Raw genomic sequence first — 7,334 nt, 5'->3', positions numbered from 1 at the left:
AGAGTCGGACAAGACTGAAGCGACTCAGCAGCAGCAGCAGCAGCAGCAGCATCTTTGCATGTGATTTTTTAAAACAGTGTGAGAAAGAAGAATGGAACTGGAGGAATCAACCTACCTGACTTCAGGCTCTATTACAAAGCCACAGTTATCAAGACAGTATGGTATTGGCACAAAGACAGAAACATAGATCAGTGGAACAAAATAGAAAGCCCAGAGATAAATCCACGCACATATGGACACCTTATCTTTGACAAAGGAGGCAAGAATATACAATGGATTAAAGACAATCTCTTTAACAAGTGGTGCTGGGAAAACTGGTCAACCACTTATAAAAGAATGAAACTAGAACACTTTCTAACACCATACACAAAAATAAACTCAAAATGGATTAAAGATCTCAATGTAAGACCAGAAACTATAAAACTCCTAGAGGAGAACATAGGCAAAACACTCTCCGACATACATCACAGCAGGATCCTCTATGACCCACCTCCCAGAATATTGGAAATAAAAGCAAAAAGAAACAAATGGGACCTAATTAAACTTAAAAGCTTCTGCACAACAAAGGAAACTATTAGCAAGGTGAAAAGGCAGCCTTCAGAATGGGAGAAAATAATAGCAAATGAAGCAACTGACAAACAACTAATCTCAAAAATATACAAGCAACTCCTACAGCTCAACTCCAGAAAAATAAATGACCCAATCAAAAAATGGGCCAAAGAACTAAATAGACATTTCTCCAAAGAAGACATACAGATGGCTAACAAACACATGAAAAGATGCTCAACATCACTCATTATCAGAGAAATGCAAATCAAAACCACTATGAGGTACCATTTCACGCCAGTCAGAATGGCTGCGATCCATAAGTCTACAAGCAATAAATGCTGGAGAGGGTGTGGAGAAAAGGGAACCCTCTTACACTGTTGGTGGGAATGCAAACTAGTACAGCCACTATGGAGAACAGTGTGGAGATTCCTTAAAAAAACTGGAAATAGAACTGCCTTATGATCCAGCAATCCCACTGCTGGGCATACACACTGAGGAAACCAGAAGGGAAAGAGACACGTGTACCCCAATGTTCATCGCAGCACTGTTTATAATAGCCAGGACATGGAAGCAACCTAGATGTCCATCAGCAGATGAATGGATAAGACAGCTGTGGTACATACACACAATGGAGTATTACTCAGCCATTAAAAAGAATTCATTTGAACCAGTTCTAATGAGGTGGATGAAACTGGAGCCTATTATACAGAGTGAAGTAAGCCAGAAAGAAAAACACCAATACAGCATACTAATGCATATATATGGAATTTAGAAAGATGGTAACAATAACCCTGTGTATGAGACAGCAAAAGAGACACTGATGTACAGATCAGTCTTATGGACTCTGTGGGAGAGGGAGAGGGTGGGGAGATTTGGGAGAATGGCATTGAAACATGTAAAATATCATGTAAGAAACGAGTCGCCAGTCCAGGTTCGATGTACAATACTGGATGCTTGCGGCTGGTGCACTGGGACGACCCAGAGAGAGGGTATGGGGAGGGAGGAGGGAGGAGGGTTCAGGATGGGGAACACAGGTACACCTGTGGTGGATTCATTTCGATATTTGGCAAAACTAATACAATATTGTGAAGTTTAAAAATAAAATAAAATTTAAAAAAATAAAATAAAACAAAACAGTGTGAGTTAAACTTACTCAAACTGACTTCTTGAATGATTTCCTTGCTTTAGTATTTTCCCAATGACCTCCCCTAGGACGTTTCCTGAGGGCAGGTATTTTTACTTACAGCCCCTCAGGTCTTGTGAATGTTAAGTGCCCATGAGCAATGGTTTCAAAGTTGTTGTTATAAGAAATGACCACAAGGCGGCAGCATGTCTTTATGCCCAATTCTGGTTACTGGGGGAACCACCAGAGCCTTGGGAAAATCCTGTTCCTGGACTGTCAGTTAGAGTGGAATGTGCCAGAAAAAGCACTTAAAGCTTGTAGCCCATTCCTTCTTCCTTCCTTACCCCTGTCACCTGGACAAATCCCAATTCTTGCAACTCCACTCCGGGGAGGGTGCTTTCATCCATAGGTGGGGCGACCCTAAGGAAGGAGGCTGGAGGCGGAAACCCCAACACCAGGAGACATGGGGCCCACGGGGCTTTTCAGAGTTCTCCCAGCCCAGAGCTTGCACATCCTTTGGATGGAGTAGGCGTAGTTTCGCTGCAAGAGGACATGCCTGCATCTGGAGGCTGTGGGCTGATGCAGAGGGGAAAAGGCTCACCAGGGCCATGGAGCAGGGCTCATTGGCTGGCACACCCTCCCCAGCTCCGTCAGCCCCGTGACTGTCTATCCTCGGGAAACAAGCCTGCCCAGGCTTCAGGGATGTGACAGCAGCCCAGGTCACCAAGGCCTGAGGGGAATAGAGATGACATTCACTCTTTGTAATTTGTATTTTGTATTGGTGTATAGGTGACTTACAATGCTGTGGGGTGTTTTTGTTTTTTGTTTTAGGTGGACAGCAACATAATTCACTTATGCATGGATGTGTACATGTCATTTTGGGGTTCTCTTCCCATATAGTTTACTATGCAGGGTTGCATAGGTGTCCTCATTGGTTATTTATAAAGAGTGGCGTGTGTGTGTTCATCAGCACCTGCTCATTTCTCATCGCCCACCATCTTCCCTCTTGGTAACTATAAGGTGCTTTGCTATGTTGTGAGGCATTTCTGTTTGGTAAAGAAGTTCATTTGTATCCGTTGTTAGAATTTACCACCAAGTGATAATATATGGTATTTGCCTTTGTCTCACTTCACTCACTATGATCGTCACTACTTCCTTCCCTGTTTCTGGACGTGGCGTGATGTCACCCTTAGTACCATGAGTAATACAGTACTGTGTGCATGTACCCCATCTTGTTTACCCATTCATCTGTCCTTACCCACTTAAGTTGCTTCCAGGTCTTGGCTGTTGTACATAGTGCTGTCATGAACATCGCATGCAACTTTCTTTCAAAATAATGGTTTTCTCTGAATCTATGCCCAGGAATGGGATTGCCAGGTCCTATGGTACAGGAGCCAGCTGTACAGGAGTGGCTGCGCGGGCGCAGGAGGGCCTAGAGGAGCTACCCCACGTTGAAGGTCAGGAAGGGCAGCAGTGAGGAGATACCCCTCGTCCAAGGTAAGGAGCAGCGGCTGCGCTTTGCTGGAGCAGCCATGAAGAGATACTCCACGCCCAAGGTAAGAGAAATCCAAGTAAGACGGTAGGTGTTGCAAGAGGGCATCAGAGGGCAGACACACTGAAACCATACTCACAGAAAACTAGTCAGTCTAATCACACTAGGACCACAGCCTTGTCTAACTCAATGAAACTAAGCCATGCCTGTGGGGCAACACAAGATGGGCGGGTCATGGTGGAGAGGTCTGATAGAATGTGGTCCACTGGAGAAGGGAATGGCAAAACCACTTCAGTATTCTTGCCTTGAGAACCCCCATGGCAGTATGAAAAGGCAAAAGGACACTGAAAGATGAACTCCCAGGTCGGTAGGTGCACAATATGCTACTGGAGATCAGTGGAGAAATAACTCCAGAAAGAATGAAGGGATGGAGCCAAAGCAAAAACAATACCCAGCTGTGGATGTGACTGGTGATAGAAGCAAGGTCCAATGCTGTAAAGAGCAATATTGCATAGGAACCTGGAATGCAGGTCCATGAATCAAGGCAAATTGGAAGTGGTCAAACAGGAGATGGCAAGAGTGAATGTCGACATTCTAAGGATCAGTGACCTGAAATGGACTGGAATGGGTGAATTTAACTCAGTTGACCATTATATCTACTACTGCGGGCAGGAATCCCTCAGAAGAAATGGAGTAGCCATCATGGTCAACAAAAGAGTACGAAATGCAGTACTTGGATGCAATCTCAAAAACAACAGAATGATCTCTGTTCGTTTCCAAGGCAAACCATTCAATATCACAGTAATCCAAGTCTATGCCCCAACCAGTAACGCTGAAGAAGCTGAAGTTGAACGGTTCTCTGAAGACCTACAAGACCTTTTAGAACTAACGCCCAAAAAGATGTTCTTTTCATTATAGGGGATTGGAATTCAAAAGTAGGAAGTCAAGAAACACCTGGAGTAACAGGCAAATTTGGCCTTGGAATACAGAATGAAGCAGGGCAAAGACTAATAGAGTTTTGAAAAAAAAAAAAATGCACTGGTAATAGCAAACACCCTCTTCCAACAACACAAGAGAAGACTGTACATATGGACATCATCAGATGGTCAACACCAAAATCAGATTGATTATATTCTTTGCAGCCAACAAAAACAAGACCAGGAGCTGACTGTGGCTCAGATCATGAACTCCTTATTGCCAAATTCAGACTGAAATTGAAGAAAGTAGGGAAAACCACTAGACCATTCAGGTATGACTGAAATCAAATCCCTTATGATTATACAGTGGAAGTGAGAAATAGATTTAACAGCCTAGATCTGATAGATAGAGTGCCTGATGAACTATAGAATGAGGTTCGTGACATTGTACAGGAGACAGGGATCAAGACCATCCTCATGGAAAAGAAATGCAAAAAAGCAAAATGTCTGTCTGGGGAGGCCTTACAAATAGCTGTGAAAAGAAGAGATGTGAAAAGCAAATGAGAAAAAGAAAGATATAAGCATTTGAATGCAGAGTTCCGAAGAATAGCAAGGAGAGATAAGAAAGCCTTCCTCAGCAATCAATGCAAAGAAATAGAGGAAAACAACAGAATGGGAAAGACTAGAGATCTCTTCAAGAAAATTAGAGATACCAAGGGAACATTTCATGCAAAGATGGGCTCGATAAAGGACAGAAATGGTATGGACCTAACAGAAGCAGAAGATATTAAGAAGAGGTGGCAAGAATACACAGAACTGTACAAAAAAGATCTTCATGTCCCAGATAATCATGATGGTGTGATCACTGACCTAGAGCCAGACATCCTGGAATTTGAAGTCAAGTGGGCCTTAGAAAGCATCACTATGAACAAAGCTAGTGGAGGTGATAGAATTCCAATTGAGCTATTTCAAATCCTGAAAGATGATGCTGTGAAAGTGCTACACTCAATATGCCAGCAAATTTGGAAAACTCAGCAGTGGCCACAGGACTGGAAAAGGTCAGTTTTCATTCCAATCCAAAGAAAGGCAATACCAAAGAATTCTCAAACTACCACACAGTTGCACTCATCTCACATGCTAGTAAAGTAATGCTCAAAATTCTCCAAGCCAGGCTTCAGCAATACGTGAACCGTGAACTTCCTGATGTTCAAGCTGGTTTTAGAAAAGGCAGAGGAACCAGAGATCAAATTGCCAACATCCGCTGGATCATGGAAAAAGCAAGAGAGTTCCAGAAAAACATCTATTTCTGCTTTATTGACTATGCCAAAGCCTTTGACTGTGTGGATCACAATAAACTGTGGAAAATTCTGAAAGAGATGGGAATACCAGACCACCTAACCTGCCTCCTGAAAAATCTGTATACTGGACATGGAACAACAGACTGGTTCCAAATAGGGAAAGGAGTACGTCAAAGCTGTATATTGTCACCCTGCTTATTTAACTTCTATGCAGAGTACATCATGAGAAACGCTGGACTGGAAGAAACACAAGCTGGAATCAAGATTGCCGGGAGAAATATCAATCACCTCAGATATGCAGATGACACCACCCTTATGGCAGAAAGTGAAGAGGAACTAAAAAGCCTCTTGATGAAGGTGAAAGAGGAGAGTGAAAAAGTTGGCTTAAAGCTCAACATTCAGAAAACGAAGATCATGGCATCTGGTCCCATCACTTCATGGGAAATAGATGGGGAAACAGTGGAAACAGTGTCAGACTTTATTTTTGGGGGCTCCAAAATCACTGCAGATGGTGACTGCAGCCATGAAATTAAAAGACGCTTACTCCTTGAAAGGAAAGTTATGACCAACCTGGACAGCATATTCAAAAGCAGAGACATTACTTTGCCAACAAAGTTCCATCTAGTCAAGGCTATGGTTTTTCCTGTGATCATGTATGGACGTGAGAGTTGGACTGTGAAGAAAGCTGAGCACCGAAGAATTGATGCCTTTGAACTGTGGTGTTGGAGAAGACTCTTGAGAGTCCCTTGGACTGCAAGGAGATCTAGCCAGTTCATTCTAAAGGAGATCAGCCCTGGGATTTCTTTGGAAGGAATGATGCTAAAGCTGAAACTCCAGTACTTTGGACACCTCATGCGAAGAGTTGACTTATGGGAAAGACTCTGATGCTGGGAGGGATTGGAGGCAGGAGGAGAAGGGGATGACAGAGGATGAGATGGCTGGATGGCATCACTGACTCGATGGACTGAGTCTGGGTGAAGTCCAGGAGTTGGTGATGGACAGGGAGGCCTGGCGTGCTGTGATTCATGGGGTCACAAAGAGTCGGACACGACCGACCGACTGATCTGAACTGATGGTACTTCTCTTTAGTTTTTAATGAACTTTTGTTCTGTTCTCCTTCGTGGATTTCCTACTTTTATTCTCACCAACAGGGAGGAGGGTTCTTTTTCCTCTGTATCCTCTCCAGCATTTATTGTTGTAGATTTTTTTGTGCTGACCATTCTGACCTGTGTGAGGCGATACCACATTGTTCTTCTCATTCACAGTTCTCCAATACTTACAGGTGCTGAGCATCTTTTCAGGTGCTTTATGGCCACCTTTACGTATTCTTCAGACAAACGTCCATTTAAATCTTGTGCCCCAATTTGACTGGGTTGTTTCTTTGATACTGAGGTGCATTCGCTGTTTGTACATCTTGGAGATAAATTCCTTGTTGGCATCTTTGTTTACCAATATTAGTTTCATTATGAGGGCTGTCGTGTTTATGGTTTCCTCTGCTGTTACAACACTTTTAAGGGTAATTAGGCCCCATTTATTTTGGTTTTATTCTTCATGATTCTAAGAGGTAGGTCAGAAAAAGACTTGCTGCATTTAGGTCAAAGCGTGTTCTGCTCTTTTCCTCAAGACTTTGATTGTATCCATCTTTTCATTTAGGTCTTTACTCTGTTTGGAGTTTATTTTTGTGTATGCATCAGGGAGTATTCCAATTTCATTCTCTTTATCATTTCTTTAAAAATCTGCACACCATTCTCCATAGTGGCTGTTTAATTTACCTTTTCACTAACAGTGTAGGAGGGTTCCCTTTTTTCCAGTTTTTGTAGAATTTATTGTTTGTCAACTTTTGGACAGTGGTGATTGTGAATCATGTGAGGAAATACCTCGTTGGAGTTTTGATTTGCATTTCTTTCATATTTAGCAATGGTGACATCTTTTAAAGTGATTTTTTTAAGGGTATG

Source organism: Bos indicus x Bos taurus, chromosome 21, assembly GCF_003369695.1.
Source record: "Bos indicus x Bos taurus breed Angus x Brahman F1 hybrid chromosome 21, Bos_hybrid_MaternalHap_v2.0, whole genome shotgun sequence".
Lineage (NCBI taxonomy): Eukaryota > Metazoa > Chordata > Mammalia > Artiodactyla > Bovidae > Bos > Bos indicus x Bos taurus.
The sequence above is the reverse complement of the archived record's forward strand: the minus strand, read 5'-3'. Positions refer to the sequence as shown.